Raw genomic sequence first — 17,073 nt, 5'->3', positions numbered from 1 at the left:
GTCCAGATTTTACATATTATTGTTTAAAATATCAGCCATTTATTTGGAAGACTTGTTAGGGCAAATGTGGCAAAATAATTCAAAATAAATGGATCAATTATGGCACATATGGTCAATTTACTAATACTTGTTCTGAATGAAATATTACCACTTGTGATTTGATTAATGTTACCAGAATTAATTTGGCTGAGAATGAAAGTGTAACTGGAAGCCATCTTCTGGCATGGGGAGATGGAGGAAGTAGTGATAATCGCATCACCTTACTCACAGCCTCTATTGCAATTCAGATGCATATTTGGAAGTTCATGGCTGCCTTAAAACTTGTTTATCTTTTTAATTGTTCATTTACTGCAACAGCAGTATCTGCTTCTACTTATAAATTTACCTTGCTTAAAAGTACCAATGTTATTGCATGTATTTTTAGTTGGAAGAATTAATTTTACAACTGGAATTGTTATGATTGTCAATTGTATTTATGTATTATTTCTTCTGTTAAGCTTAATCCTCAAATCAATCACTTATGATATTACAAAGCATAAACATATTTGGCTGCATGTAACTTGGGTTGTTCTTGGGCTCAAAATACTCTAGATCATATTGCTGTAGAATACTTCAAAAGATATTGAAAAGAACAAAGCACATATTAGCTATAGTAATAACTGTAATTTTTAATCTTATTGCTCTTGTTTCTACTGCTTCTGTGGCTGTTATTGCTTTACATATGTTCTGGCAGACAAAACACTTTGTAGAGCAATGACATAAAGACTCTCATGAACTCTGGATAGAGCAAACTCAGACACTTGGCTTCAGACAGAAATTGATGTACTTAAGACAACTATGGGATGTTAGGGAAAGAAATACCTATCTTTACAATAAAAAGTTACCTAGTGTTGTGATTGAAATTCAACCACTTTTTGCATTACTGATTTAGCTTATAATTATTCTTTATATGATTGGATGGTTATTCAAGCTTATCTTTGGGACAAAGTCTCTGCTCAATCTCTCATTGATCACTTTGATGGTAATATAGGATTTAAATTTTTAAATCATTTTCGGATTCAGATGCCTCCAGCATTGCACAAATATTTGCTGACAAACTGACAGGATTAGATTCTAAGGGATTTTTACAAAGTATTCTTCATACCTACAGTTATATGCTTATTGTAATCATTTTAGAATTCTTTTATTCTAGATTATATATCAATTTTTTATTTGACCAAATTTTAAAAAAAATACATATTTATGCTTAAAACATCTTTTGGCTTCAAATAAAAATGGGAAAGGAAGAAGTTCTGGTGATCCAGAATTGACTTAGAGTACAGGGTCTTCCTGGGACAGATGAGACAAGGTTGGGAAACAGTTGCTTGAAAGACCCAGCATAGATGAAATCATACTTTCTCTGCAAATTTCTCAAATATTCTGTCAGAATCTGTACGACATACATACAGTTCATCATACATCACCAGGTATAGTTTTTGGAAGTACTTTGCTTCTATATACCTTTGGTTTCTTTCATTAATTTGGCAAATATCCAAAAACCTACTAGAAGCTTTATTTTGCCATGGAGTCATTAGCAACATGCCCCCTAACTTCTTCCCTTGTAAGCATCCTTGCTTGGCTTATTATTTTTTCTTTAGCTAGAATGTATTTTTTTAATCTGATGGCATTTTTATATCAACAGGTGTATGAGACAACTAATGTGTAAATTATACAGGAAAATGAAAACTATACAGGTCCATTATCATAATTAGTTATGACTAACAGTAAAAAATTACAGTAATGTTTAGCTGGTAAGATCATGCCACCTGAGGTACCCATAATATTGTCTTTAAACTTGGTGTGATGGGATGGTTAACCAGAGATGGGTAATGGGAGGGTATATACCTATGTTAAGCATGCCACCTAAGACAGGAACAGAACCAAAAGCAGTTCTGTCTTCCTATGATGGGTAAGGGTGGGACTATAGGAGCTCCCCAAAACCTAAGACAAGGAAAGCTCCCCCCCCCCTCCAAGTGACTTTTGGCTTTCTAAAAATTAATAAAAAAATAAAAAGGGGAACCTGTGGGAGACTTACTGCTCCCTGAATCAGTTTCTCTCACCCTGTTTCACTTGGCTTCTCATGCTGTTCTGATCTGTCAAATACTAACTCTGCAAGGAATTCTTTCTCCATTGTTCACACGTTCTGAACATTCTGAATTTTCTGCATGTTGCAGTTAAGAACTTTCCGCCTGGCCATTAGATCATGGTTAGGTTGTCAATAAGTTGCCTAGTTACCTATGTACACAAGAAGAATTTCCCTCTTTCCCTTACCCTATATTTACCTGGATTATTCCGTTGTATAAATAAGACTTGATCAGAATCTTATCTTGTCTCCAACTCTTGTGTCTCTTGCCCGTCCAGTTCTCATTGCCCTACTAGGGTGTCCATTGATATCCGTGGGCCAGGGCAAATTTTATTATGTAGTAAGATTTATTTTGATACTTTTACTATAGATATTGTTTTAAAGGAGGGAGCAGAAATGAGGTGAAATAACATAAATACCATACTCATGTATGAAATTCTAAACTACATTAAGGAAGTATGCAAATGCATGCATAAGTATGTATGAATATTATTTTGCATAGTCAATTTCATACATGCACACATACATAAACTTATATAAATATTAGAAAGTAATTGAGATGCTTCATAGTATATTAGGAGAGAGATTGTAAAATTGAATTTCTTATACTATGAAGGATATCAGATTTTTCTCACTCAGATCTAAGCAGTGTGTTATTTCATTTGTTTATTGTCATGACTATAAGTGCAAAACTGGAGATTCACAGACCATTTCAAAAATATGCTTACAACTGCCAATACGGTGGAAAGAACCTATTTTGGAAGTTCCTACATACGTTCATCATCATATAAATGTTAATACATCACCTGTTATTAGTAATTTAAATGGGATTACATACTTGTGCTATGATTGCAATTATTCCTGAAATTAGCATGACCAAAATTCTTCACTCTCATTAGCTTCATATAAAAGAGAAAATAGGAAGATGTCTTAAGATGTATTTTTGTTATAGTGGCCAAAACTCAAGAGACAAATCAAGTAAATATTGTTATTCAGACTCTATGATGGAAGTCTTAACTCAAACAGCCTTAATGGCTAGGAACCTAAGCATACAATGATGACAGACTTACAGAAAAATAATATATTTTATTCTCCCAGACTCTAATAAAATATTGATATGCTCATATATCTGAGCATCATTTGACCCTCATCAGAGATTTTCCTTTGGCAGTAGATGGAAAACGACATAATGGTGAGCGGAGAAGGTCTTTGTATAGAAAGTAAGAGCGTCTGTGGTACTCGGTTACTGTGTTTCACGTCTTTAAAACCTACTTGGAATTTTCATACATCTATATTTTAAAGATGGCAGAAATATTGTAACAGATTGAAATGGAGGCTCTTGATTCCAAAGTACCAATGTTTTCCGGTCTCAACATTACTAGCAGACAAACACATTTAGAGTCTGAGATGAATGTACAAGATAAGATCTGAACTTTGTCAAAGCATATAAAAAGAAGACACACACACACAAAAGAAATCGATTTTGTTGATTATTTTCAAGGGAAGTATGTAATACCTAGCTGCCATCATCAATAAATAATAAATAAATAAAGTTCTGGAAAATGTCATGCTGTCTGATTTCCTAATTAGGAATGGGCATAAAGTATGAAAGTATCATATACATGAGTATTTATGTGCAAAAACACAAAGACTATTTTAACCAAAACAGCAAATTTGAGACTGTGAGAACCTAAAATGCATTAGAATGATAAGAAGTAGGTTTCCTCTTCTATAACTTACTCTAATTCAGAGTTTTTGGTGACAGATACAGAAGTGCTTTTATATATTAATGCATAATATTTTCAATGATTCTAAGTTCCCCCCCCCCCAAAAAAAAAACCTGCAATTAAACTCAGTGAAAAGAGAAAGGGGCATGACTTCCCTTGACACTGTCAGATACTAAAACCTGAAGTGAATTATTTCCTTACAGATACTGCAGTATTTCAAAACTGAGTCAGTGGTGCCACGAATTCAAAGAGAAGGAGAGGTTTCAGAAGCAGGGATGGACATGATGCACAGTCAATAGCAGGTGGCTCCGAACTGTAATACTGAATATACCTGACTGCTAATTTCCCTGGGCTTTTTCTCATATAGCTGTCAAGAGCAGTCTGCCGTGTCTGGGCCAATGTACGTTAAGATTTCGGGTATAATCATTTGCAGCTGAGAGCTGGCATATTCCCAGAGGCTGACAATATTATTATCTATCCTTGCCTCTGACTGAAGGAGTGTGTGCATTCAAATTTTCCCCGGAACAAGGCAGAGCGTGATCTCATTTCCACCAATAGGAACAGAGCCCGTGGTTACCTTGGAGATCTGCATCAGAGCTGCTGACTCATTTCTCCCTCCCATCTCAATGTTTGCTCCAGCAGAAAAAAATGAAAGTGAAAGTAGATACAGGAAAATGTTGTTTACCTAGGACCAGAATCCAGTTATCAAAAGGGGAAATAATTATGAGTTGACTAGGTGGTGATCACATATCCAACTTCTTGGGTCTATCTACCTGAAAATTTCCATTTCGCCCCGCTGATGGCTGATTGTGATACTGTGCTGCCGATTGCAGCTTCCTGGTATCATATTCAGAAATGCCGTGTCAGAGTCCCTAACGCGCTGATTGGGGAATCAGACACTTGAAATTTTCAGGATCCCAGGTGCCTGAGGCTATTTGCCGAAAAAGCATTTATCTTAGTGGGGACTCCAAAGGTGCATAAGATCAGAACATTCCGGTTATTGTCAGGTATAGACTTTCTAAGAAAATCTTCATTTCAGAAAATACAGAACCCAAGGCTCACCTAGGAATTACAGATTTTACGGTTGAATCAATGGCTTCAGACTCTGAGCACATTTCCTGCACTGCAAACTGAAACGGGTGACTCTTCTCACAAATTCCTTGCTTTTCCTATTGTTTCTGTCTCCTGCAGGTCTCTGGGACACATTTTCTTATCTGGGGTTGTTTACAGTGAGGCTTTGACTAAAGTCCAGCTTTGAGCAGGACTTTAGTCAAAGCCCCACTGGCAAAATCGCTCAGATCAGTCCTTTTTATGCCACCTAAGAACCAATAAGGAGAGAGCTCTCTAACCAAGGACAGGAAAGTACAAGACTGCATTTAATATGGTGATCTCATCCAGAGCTGATGAGTCATCTGTGTCTCCCTCCTTTTCTGTGCTAGGAAAAGAAGCAGAGCAAATGACAGGGAAACACAGGATAAAATGTAATTTACCCTGAGTTTTGCCTCTAGTTAACAGCCGTCAAAACGGGCAAAATGTGACAGGTTGAGCAAGCCAGCAGCTGCAATTATAATTTTTCATATAGTTGAATTATAATATATAATATATTTAAGCTGATTAGAGTGTTGTATAATAAAATGTGTGGATTGTAGAAGGAAATGTAGATTTGAAACCCTCTTCCAAATAGACCCAATTGTAATTTAGTAGCCCACAGAATCTTAATGATAAAGAAATGAATTCTGTTTATTTGATTTCAGAAAAAAATTAAATATATTTATATTGTTAACATTTGTGTTTGTTTTAAGGCTTATTGGTGTTTGCAATTTACATTTGCATGAAGCAACCTTCATATTTTTGTTTCTTAAATGCAATCAATATACTTAAAATATCCTCTAAATAACAATTTTTATTTATTTATTAAAAAAACTAGATTTCAAATATTAGAATTTCTCTCCAAGTCTCATAATCATCATTATTTCTTAAGCATTTTTATATCTTTAATAAAAATGGAATTTATTTAAGGAAGTTGTATGTCCATTAATTTGAAGACATCTATTATTGTATAGCATATTTCATGGCAAGCTACCCTGAAAATAATTGTAAATTTTTTTCTCAATTAGTTAAATACAACAAATAGCCCCTCTAATAATGGTTTGGCTTCTATTGTCCTGCCAGTAGGCATACTGGGATTTTTGAGCACTGGATATACTACAGGAATCATACATTATTTCCAGTTTTTGAAATTTCATTAGGGAAAATGTCCTTACATATTAATCAAAGTCTGGTTTAGTGCACATATTTATTGCAACTAGAAGATATGAGATAGGATTTCTCTTTTGACTCTAATGTACCATTCTAGCCTAGCTGGCCACGAATACTCAGAGAACTTCCTCTTCCCACACTTCTCTAATATTCTCGAATCATTTAATACCAGCATGCTTGCTTTAAAAAATGAGTATTGAGAAAATATCTTCTAGGTTTCTAAATTTCCAAATGAGCATGTTGCTGACTGTCTCACTGTTGAAATAAGGAAGCAGCGGGGCTGCGTCCCCAACACCCTGGCCGCTTGGCTAGCTCATGCCCGAAATAACAACACACAAACTGTATTCATTTAAGAACTGCTTGGCCCATGATTCTCGCACCTGGACTAGCCCATTTCTAATGATGTGTGTAAGCACCCCAAGGTGCGCTTACCGGGAAGATTCTAGCCTCCGTCCATCCTGGTGTCTCTGCTCCAGAGAGCAGAGCTGTTCGGTCCCTCTGGAAGCAGAGCAGAGTCTGACCTCACTTCCTCTTCTGCCCAGCATCCTATCCTGTTTATTCCGCCCACCTATCTTATAACCTATCAGGGCCAGCAGTTTCTTTATTACTCAGCCAATGAAATCAACAGATTTATATATGACACTCCCACATCATCTCACATTACAATGTGACCATAAAAGCAAAATAATAAGATAAAGACTATAACTCACAGACTTCACTGTTTACTAGTCTAAAGATCATGGTATTCAGCTTACTCACCAAGAATGACATGGTTCTGTAAACACCAATATTAAATTTTATTTTCTGAATAGTAGATGATAATGTGAAAAATGTACACATGTTTGGGTTCTTCCTTTCTCATCTTTATGCATATAATATAATTAGAACAGCATGTAGGTAAATCCATGCCCATCAAACAGAAAACGGATAAAAAAGATTGTAGGTACTTTTAAGTAATAGAGTACTTCTCAGTGGTAAAATACAATGACATTTTGAAATTTGTAGACAACTGAATGAAACTAGAAAACTCCATCCTGAGTAAGGTAACCCTGACCAGAATAATGAGGATTGTTTGCACCCAATCATAGGTACAATTACTATAAAGCTAATATTAGGGAACCTATAGGCCATGACCCCAGACAAGCTAAGTAACAAGGGGAACATAAGAGAAAAAACATTCATCCCCTTGGCAGCTCTGATCTATTCCCCAGAGCATGTTAGGTACTGAATACCATCCATTTGGAGCTTGGCAAAACTGACCTTCGGACAAAGAACTCCCCATGTCTCGACCACTGAAAAAATGCAAAATATCTAAAAGGCACAAGCATGATAAAAGAAAAAAAGATTGTCAAACATTGTTAAGACAATGAAAAATGAATTTAAAATTTTTCCTGCCTCTGAAAATGGTCTGTCAGTGACTCTAGGTCTTAGGAAATGCTGTTTGCTCCAATGCTGAAAATGAGACTTTGGGTGATTACCTATTTATCCATTTGTCTCTGTCATTTATTGCACATTTTGGATGTTACTAGATTGCACTTACTATTTACAAAACTTACTATTTACAAAAGTAATATTATTTTCCTCTCAGGTTTTCAATGGGGTTGAACACTAGGTAATCATAGTCATATTCCTTTCATGACTTGGCCAAGCTATCTCTAATATAAGACTTAGGCTCCTTAGGATAGGATATTTATTGAAACATTTATGATATATTTCTTGTTTGATATTGTTTATTATGGGTGTAACTCTATTTTTTATTCTTGGTATCTGTTCTTATTGTATATAGTTTTACAATGGGTTTAAAACTTTCTTATTTAAACAAAAGGGCGAGGTGCTCTGGGAACTCCTTAAGACAATGGCTTTGAGATGCTGGGCCACTTTGGCATGGTCTTGGAGTAGTATAAAAACAGATGGAGAAACGTGTTTTTTTTTTCCTCTTGACTACTGGATTCAGTTCCTGTTCCTGCTGTTGATCTGAGAGTCGACCCCTAAATAAAAAATCCTTTATTATATTCAATCCTGAAATAATGAGGGACTACTTTGTCATGATGTTCTACAAAATATGGTTTTTGCTTTAATCTAGTAGACGTTTAATCCAATAGGAACTTTGCTTCTTTCCAAAACATTAATTGTTGTAAATCATGGAAGATCCACAAATAATGATTATGATATGGTGACTAATGTTCACAAATTAATCTTCATTTCCTATTGGACTATAGGGTCTAGCTCAAGGGGATTATTTCAGGCAATTTCTAGGGTTATTGTTTTCAGTTATCCAATTATATCATAAAAATAAATCAATTTTGTTATCATTGTTCATTTCATCCTGTAATGCAATTATAAATATCACAGCACTCTTTATAGCTTTAGAGGTTTGTAAGACCTATGTGGTTTCTCTGATTTCCCTCTCTGCTTCTCTATCCTTTGTGTATAGGAGGGTTATTGCTTTTTTTTTTTTTTTTGAGTTGATCTTGTATCCTGCCACTTCACTGAAAGTATTTATCAGCTGTAGGTGTTCTTTGGTAGACTTTTTGGGGTCAGTGATATACATTATCATATCTTCTACAAATAACGAAAGTTTGACTTCTTCCTTTCCAATTTGAATCCCCTTGATCTCCTTATGTTGTCTTATTGCTATTGCTAGAATTTCAAGCACTATGTTGAAGAGATATAGTGAGAGTGGTCAGCCTTGTCTTATTCCTGATTTTAGTGGAATGGCTTTGAGTTTCCATTTAATTTGATATTAGCTGTTGGCTTGTTGTATATTGCTTTTATTATATTTAGATATGATCCTTGAATTCCTAACCTCTCCAAGACCTTTATCATAAAAGAGTGTTGAATTTTGTCAAATGCTTTTTCAGCATCTAATGAAATGATCATGTGTTTTGTTTTTCTTTCAGCTTATTTACATGATGGATTACATTGATAGATTTTCGTATGTTGAACCATCAATGCAATGAAGCCTACTTGATCGTAATGGATACCTTTTTTAAATGTGTTCTTGGATTCGGTTTGCCAGTATTTTATTGAGAATTTTTGCATTGATGTTCATGAGTGAGATTGGACTGTAATTCTCTTTCTTGGTGGAGTCTTTGTGTGGTTTTGGTATGAGGGTAGCTGTAACTTCATAAAAAGAGTTTGGCAATGACTATTCTGTTTGGGGGAATGGGAGGGTGGAGATGGAGGAAGAGCAGATATAGGAGCAGGGAAGAAGATATTTACATTAAGGGAGCCATTTTAGGGTTGGCAAGAGACATGGCTCTAGGGGGAATACCAGTTGTCCATGAGGATGTTCCCAGCTAGGTCCTTAGGCAGCAGAGGAGAGGGTGCCTGAACTGCCTGCCCTTGCCCCACTATCACACTGATGATTATCTCTAATATCATGATAGAATCTTCATCCAGCGAAGGATGGAGATAGAGAGAGAGACCCTCATCAGAGCAATGAACTGAGCTCCCAAGGGCCAGTTGAAGAACAGAAAGAGGGAGAAGATGAGCAAGGAAGTCGAGGGGTTGGTCCATCCACTAAGACAGTGTGACTGATCTAATGGGAGCTCACCAAATCCAGCTGGACCAGGACTGAATGAGCATGTGATCAAACAGGACTTTCTGAATGTGGCTGACAATGGGGGCAGACTGAGAAGCTATCAATAAAGGTACTGGGACCTGTTTCTACTGCATGTATTGGCGTTTTGGGACCCTAGTCTACTTGGATGCGCACCATCCTAGCACTGGATGGAGTGGGGAGGGCCTTGGACTTCCCGCAGGGCATGGTACCCTGCCCTCTCTTAAGGAGGAAGGGGGGGAGGGGGAGAGAAGAGGAATGGAAGGAGGGGAGGAAGTGTAAATTTTTTAATGGAAAAATAAACAAAACAAAACAAAAAGACCTATGTGGCCAACAGCTATTGAAACATAAGGCGTCTTATAAATATCCATCATTATTTACATAGTTGGAGCCTTAAAAATAATAAGGTTTTTTACTTTATGTACAATATATCATTTACAGGCAAAATCTTTTTGTAAACTTCGCTAATTCCCTTGGTGAATTCCATTTCTATCATACTCTACTATAAAATCCTCAATGATTCTTTGTACATTTTGTGAATAAAATTTCCACAATTAATTCTTAAAACACACTTGAATGCCTCTTATTTAATTTCACTTGCCGGGCGGTGGTGGCGCACGCCTTTAATCCCAGCACTCGGGAGGCAGAGGTAGGCGGATCTCTGTGAGTTCGAGACCAGCCTGGTCTACAAGAGCTAGTTCCAGGACAGGCTCCAAAGCCACAGAGAAACCCTGTCTCGAAAAACAAAACAAAACAAAAAAATAATTTCACTTGTGAGGGTTGATCTACTTGTGTCACCCCTGACAATGGGAGAAGGGTCTGTCCAAGCTGTTGGACTGGTGCTCTGTAACCTGCTCCCCATACTGGATTGCCTTACTCTGCCTTAATACAGGGGGACTTGTTGGCCATATCGTAGAGGGATATGTCATGCATTTCTCGCATCTATAAGATGTGAATGCCTAACCCATATTGTGTGAATACTGTGGAGGAGTAGAGTAAGGAGTGCTAAGGGAGGGGATGGGAGAAGATATGGAGAGGTAATCTGCTGTGAAGTTTTGAAACAAAGTTTATATAAATGAATAAATGAATGAATGACTATATATATATATAAAGGTCATTTGAATGGAATAAATGTAAAAAACAGAAATAAGAAACCAGATGCAAAATACACATTAATGTTCCCTGAGAATGACAACTTCCATCCCCTAGATCTCATCAATGGGACTCCTTACTTCCCCCTCCATTGCATGAATTTAGAGATTTAGATCTGACTGCTCTCCTCTTCCTTTAATTACGTTTTCACATCAGGATTAGATCCCTTAGCTTACTTCTAGACTTTTCTATGTGGTTTGACTTTTGTAAATCTTAGGTATAATTATTATCTTAGTACTGAGAGTAACCTTGAGAATGCCTACAGCTATGCCATAAATATATCTATCCAGATGAGCTATGGAAACATTACTACCTTCTCCACCTCTAAAATACTCAATCCACACCAAGAATGACTTTAGGCCTCTACTTCTTGAATATCTACCTGTTTTCTACCTCGGTTCTAATTGTACAAATCCTCGTTTCTTCATCTCTTGGTTGTTTCATACAATAGAATAAGGTATGTGGTTATTCCTTGGCTGTTCACGGTAAAGTCGACAGCATAGTGAAAACTTGCAATAGATATTTACCCAAACAAGGCATAAACTTGTCTTCCCCAAGAGTGATTTATGATGGATTCATTCAATGAACTCCTAGCAGTCTTTAAATCATGTTATAATAGCATCAACATGAAAGTTGTCTTTCTTTCAATAATTTTCCTACTATGAATGAGGTTCCTTTCAATGAGGTTCATTGCTTTCTAGTAACTCATTTTCTTCATTTTCTTGTCCTTTCTTTTTTCTCTTCAACATTGCATGTTCACATTATAGACAGATTTTGCACCATAATCAGTCAGTTTATACAAGTTACTAGAGATCAATTTCCATAATTTTATATCATCCATTAATGGATAACATCTTGCTTGTCCATATAAAAGAAGTAAGTTCATTTGAAATATATTGTCAGCTTCAGCACAGTCCTGAACTTGCAGGGTTTCTTATTACCCCAGAGAAAGTACAAATACAACTGTCTTTTAATATTTGGGATATATGTTTTACATTAAAGAAATTTAACCTCAGAAATTGGAAATTAAGAGAGAAATATGGTAAACTTTGAATGACTATTAGTAATTCTTTGGGGATATAACAACAACCACTGTGGATCAATAGGACTCACCTAGATCCTCTGCTTATTTGTGACAGTTGTGAGGATTGATTGATTTGTGAGAGAACTGGCAGCTGTAGAATGATTTGTCCAGGTGGCTTTGGCTGATAGTTTGAAACCTGTTCCTCATGCAGGATTGCATTTCCCTGCCTAAGTAAAGGTGAGGTGCCTGGTGTTATAGCAACTCATAATGTCAAACTTTGCTGGTGTCCAAGAGAAAGTTGCATCATATGGTGAGAATACTGTGGAGTAGTAGAGTGAGAGCTGGGCCTAAGTGAAAGAAAGAGAGGTGATGTGGAATGAAGGCTGAAGTCATGTCAGAAAAAAAAAAGAAATTAATTAAATTTAAACGAAAAGTCATTGAAACAAAAGCAGGGAGGAGACACTAGCCTACAACAGGATTTTTTTAAAAGGTAGCAAAAATAGTAAAATAAGAAAAAATGTGATTCAGACTTATAAATCAGCATTAAATTGCTTCTTTCTGGGTCAATATTTATAATTATTATCTTCTGAAGAAAACTTTTAAAATATATTAAAATTTTTATTTATCAACCTTTGTGTTTTGTCTGTGTCAGTAGCAGTGGGCATGTGGTATGGGAGAGTTGTCTGTATTCTGTCAATCATGTTTTAAATAAATGCTGATTGGCCAGACAGGAAGTATAGATGGGACAATCAGACAGGAAGTAAAAGTGGTGCAATGAGAACAGGAGAAAGCAGGGAAGCAGGAAGCTCATTCCTCTCCAGTACTGTCCATATCACCAAAGAAGCAGGATGTGACCTACCTTGTGGAAAAAGGTACTGAGCCATGTGGCGGACATAGATAAGAATAATGGGTTAATATAAGTTATAAGAGTTAGCAAAAAGCCTGAGCTAATGAGCCAATCAGTTTATAATTTTATGGAGACCTCTTTGTGAATTCTTTTGGGCTTAACAGCTGTGGGAACTGGGAAGGACAAAAACCCCCCACAAGCTGCCCTGCATGTTACAGAATGGCACTAATGTGTGGACAACTGCATCCACATAAAGCATGAGACAGCTTGGCAAGTAATTCTAGAACAAAATAATAGCATTATGCATGGTTTCATGGAAGTGGCAATTTCTCGGGTCTGCTCTGCTTGCTAGAGGAAACCAAGCGCTCTTATCTAAGAGATGCTTCCTAACTCAGCTTTAGATGTAAAGCCTTGTAACTCTTTTAAAAGGTACTGTCAAACAACACTTAAATAGTGTGGATAAAAAGCTGACTGCATGCTTTTCGGTTTTTAGCTGTAGCAGGAAAAAACCTGCACCGTTTTTAAATACCATCATTTGGGCTGTCCTGCCAGTACAAATTATGACTCTCTGAGGCAAGAGGTCCTACTACAAAGAGAGCATTTGAATGTTGTTTGTGGACATGCTGTTGTGGCTTGCTTACTGGCAAGGACCTTGAAAAACCATAGAGTGGCAATAAACATGACTCCAGCCCATACCTCTACTATGAGCCTGGAATCTCATAAAGCTAAGGAATGGGCTGGATCCAGCAGTCAAACCACGGCTTTAATCCTACCCATATTGCTTGGTAAATTAAAGACTTGTGTAGTCAGAAAAAGAGAAATATACAGTAAGGAGAGATTCAAAGACAAGGAAAACCTCTAAATTGTTTATAGTGTATTAAAAATATATGCAGGCTTGAAAAAAAGGTTAAAGCTCTTAAAATAAAAAAGAAAGAAAGTAGTTGTGTGTGGTGGTACACACCTTTCATTCCAACACTTGGGAGACAGAGGGAGACTGATATCTGTGACTTCAAGGTGTGGTAGCACACACCTTTAATCCCAATGCCTGGGAGGCAGGGACAGACAGATCTCTGTGAGTTCAAAGAGTGGTACTACAAACCATTAATCCCAGTACTGGGATGGGCGGATTTCTGTGAGCTCAATGACAGTCTGGTCTATAAAGTGAGTTCCAGAACAAAGATACACAGAAACCCTGTCTCAAAAAAGCTAAAAATTAAAAAAAATAGAGTTTAAAATATAGTTGTATAAAGATGAAAATCACTCAGAGAATCTTGATACTGTATGTTATTATGCTCTCTTTGAATTGTTTGAATTCTGAGAAAGGATCAAGAGCTGCTGAAAGATAGTTGCTTATAAATGCTGCTGAATTAATCTAAGATAGATACTTTGAAAATACCTTGACTTCAAACTTGAAGTCAAAATGTATGCTACTTGGGAGAAGAGATTTTGCTTTTGTTTCCACAGGAAATGAGAGACTGTGGATTCATTCTGAGCTAAGAAAAAATTAGATTTGATAAAGGAACACCACCTGAGAAAACTCCGGTAGGAACATATGGCCCAGATGTTTGAGCTCTATATCCAGAACAGATTCAAGATGCTGCCTGAGATGATTAAGCCTCACAAGATACTTCAATTAGGACTTGATCATAACTCTAAATTTTTTTAAGTCCTCATAAGATTATCAGTGCCCCAACCAGCTGAAAGTAGCCTGGAATAATATGCTTACATTCCCCCAAAATGGACCATGGATGTTCTTGTTTCTGAAAAAAAAAAAAAAAAGAGGGGGAAGTGGTGGTAGTGTGGGTGAATTGCCTGTATTCTGTCAATCATGTTTTAAATAAACACTGATTGGCCAGGCAGGAAGTATAGGTGGGACAACCATACAGGAAGTAAAAGTGGTCCAATGGGAACAGGAGAATGCTGGGAAGGAGGGAGCCCTTTCCTCCCCAGTTCTGCCCAGACCACCAAAGAAGCAGGATGTGACCTGCCCCACTGAAAAAGGTACTGAGACATCTGGATTACATAGATAAGGATAATGGGTTAATATACATTATAAGAGCTAATACAAAGTCTGAGCTAATGGGTCAATTGGTTTATAGCTTATGGAGACCTCTGTGTGATTTTCTTTGGGATTTGCCAGCTGTGGGAACTGGGCAAGACAGAAACCCCAACAAGCTGGCCCTCATGTTACAGGCATGATACTTCTTGCCATTCAGCCATATCCTAGAACCAGTACATGCTCAGAAACTTTACTTGTCACTCTCAAAATTACCATGGCAGCATAATGAGCAATGGTGAGTCTCTTTCTAATCTTATATTTTCATTGTAACTTAGTTAACATTGCATCAGCTTAACTAGGTAAAATGTTTTCTTTTCTAGACAAAAATCTCTTTTCACTGAGATTGAAACACTGTAACTGAAATTGATCCTTTCCATCACTGGTCCATATGCAACTCATACTATAATTTCTTTGTAATATAGTAAATTTTTAATTATCTTAAGTGCTTTGGAAATATTCTTATCACTTGAAAAGTATTTTCTGCGAGAAATTATCCAAACTAGTTTGAAAATGTCTGCATCTTCCTCATTCTGCATGGAATTCAATAATTTCAGATTTCTTCTCATGATTTGCAATTTGCAAAAGTGCTCTCTTTATTCCAGATACCTGCTCTCTGCTACACTGGTCTTCCCAGTCAGGGGTTCAGCATATGAGTCAGGAGTGAGCATATGCTCACTGTCCACCATAAATGCATAGGATATGTGTTACATCCTATAATCCTATTCAGACAGGGGTTTACATTAAAGTGTATACAATCAGTACTCAGCTTTCAGAAGAGACCTTGCTGCTTTGGTTTGTGTTTCTTATTTTTAAAGTATCATACAGATTCTATACAACATAGAAAGGGAAAAATAGGAAAGCAAAAACCAACTACTAAGGAAAAAGACAATGATAAGTTATTTTTGACATTTTTATAGAATTATTTGTGATTGCACAGATAACTTTGAAAGTGTTCTTCATAATTTTTTGTTTCTCATGTGCAACTAATATCCATAAAATATCTTCTTAATATGGATATATACAAACTGTGTTTTGAAAAAAACTACCATATTCTCAGCACTAAATTTCTTCTTCAGATTCCAATACCACTCTAGCATCAGAAGTACACATTTCTTTTTCACTCTCTAATAAAAGCTAAGTTCATTTAAGGCAGTTTTATGTGCATCAGTATGGCACCATCTGCTGGAATAAAAATAGTCCTTCATGGTAGGTATTTTTTAAAAAAAGAAGCCTAGCTCTCCTTTTCAATTAGCACCTTAAATCAAATAGTGACTCTAATGAGTGTAGGGTTCCTTTAGTGTTCCCAGTAGGATTACTGGATATACCACAAGAATTATGTATTTAGTTCTAATTGTTGGAACTTCAAGAGTACAAATGTGATAAATATTAATCAAATACTGATTTCTTGCAGATTTTTTATTAAAATTAGCTGATTTGAGATAAGTTTTCTCTTTGGACATGAAATTTGCCAGTCTAGCTTGCCAAGTATGTTCAGATACCATCTTTTTCCAACACATCTCAAATGTCCTGGAAATATGTAATACATTATGTGAGCATTTAAATATGAGTGCTCTAAAACTATATTATAGATTTCCAACTTTTCAAATAAGCAGGCTATTGAATGGGACTTCTCCTTTAACAGAATAGCCATAAAACAATAGCAATGTAAAACAGCAAAGTGAAGATAACTCAAACAACACACTGATAGCCACTCTATAGGTCAATTTGTTCTACTTGTTCCCTAGCCATCATGTAGTACTTTGGTTTCCTTCAGTTTTAAATTCTATTCTCTGAATAGTGGATATTAATGTCAGAAAATCAGCAAGTTCCTGGCCTATATCTATAGCATCCTGTCACATAGAATAAAAAAAAAAACAGCCTAGAGGGTACTCCTGAATATTCTATGCAACATTGCAATACTAAGAAAGAATTTCAGATTAAAACAATGGACCTAAACTGAATATTTATGAAATAAAATAAATGTATAATGAAATTACCTGTGTTAATCTGTCTGTCCTTTTATGCTAGAAGGCAACCAGACATCAAGGAAAAGAGAACCTTTAAATATAACTTGGTGTGTTAATTGTAATTTTGCTTTTGAACAATTGCAAGAACTAGAAAGAAAAAATGTATACTGGAATAGTTCCCTTTATGCAATTTTCTATGTCATAGAGATAATTATAGTCAAAGTGCTTTTGATCTTTAAAATTGTGTTGATATGATTGCATCATATCAAAGAATGGAGACACAGCATGATTAAAAAAAAAAAGGGACCTGATCAAAGGTTTACATTACCTTAAGGCGGCTGTAGGTCACAGTCA

This window comes from Alexandromys fortis, unplaced genomic scaffold (genome assembly GCF_014885135.2).
Source record: "Alexandromys fortis isolate MF-2015 unplaced genomic scaffold, M_Fortis_MF-2015_v1.1 scaffold_294, whole genome shotgun sequence".
In the NCBI taxonomy this organism is placed as follows: domain Eukaryota; kingdom Metazoa; phylum Chordata; class Mammalia; order Rodentia; family Cricetidae; genus Alexandromys; species Alexandromys fortis.
The sequence above is the reverse complement of the archived record's forward strand: the minus strand, read 5'-3'. Positions refer to the sequence as shown.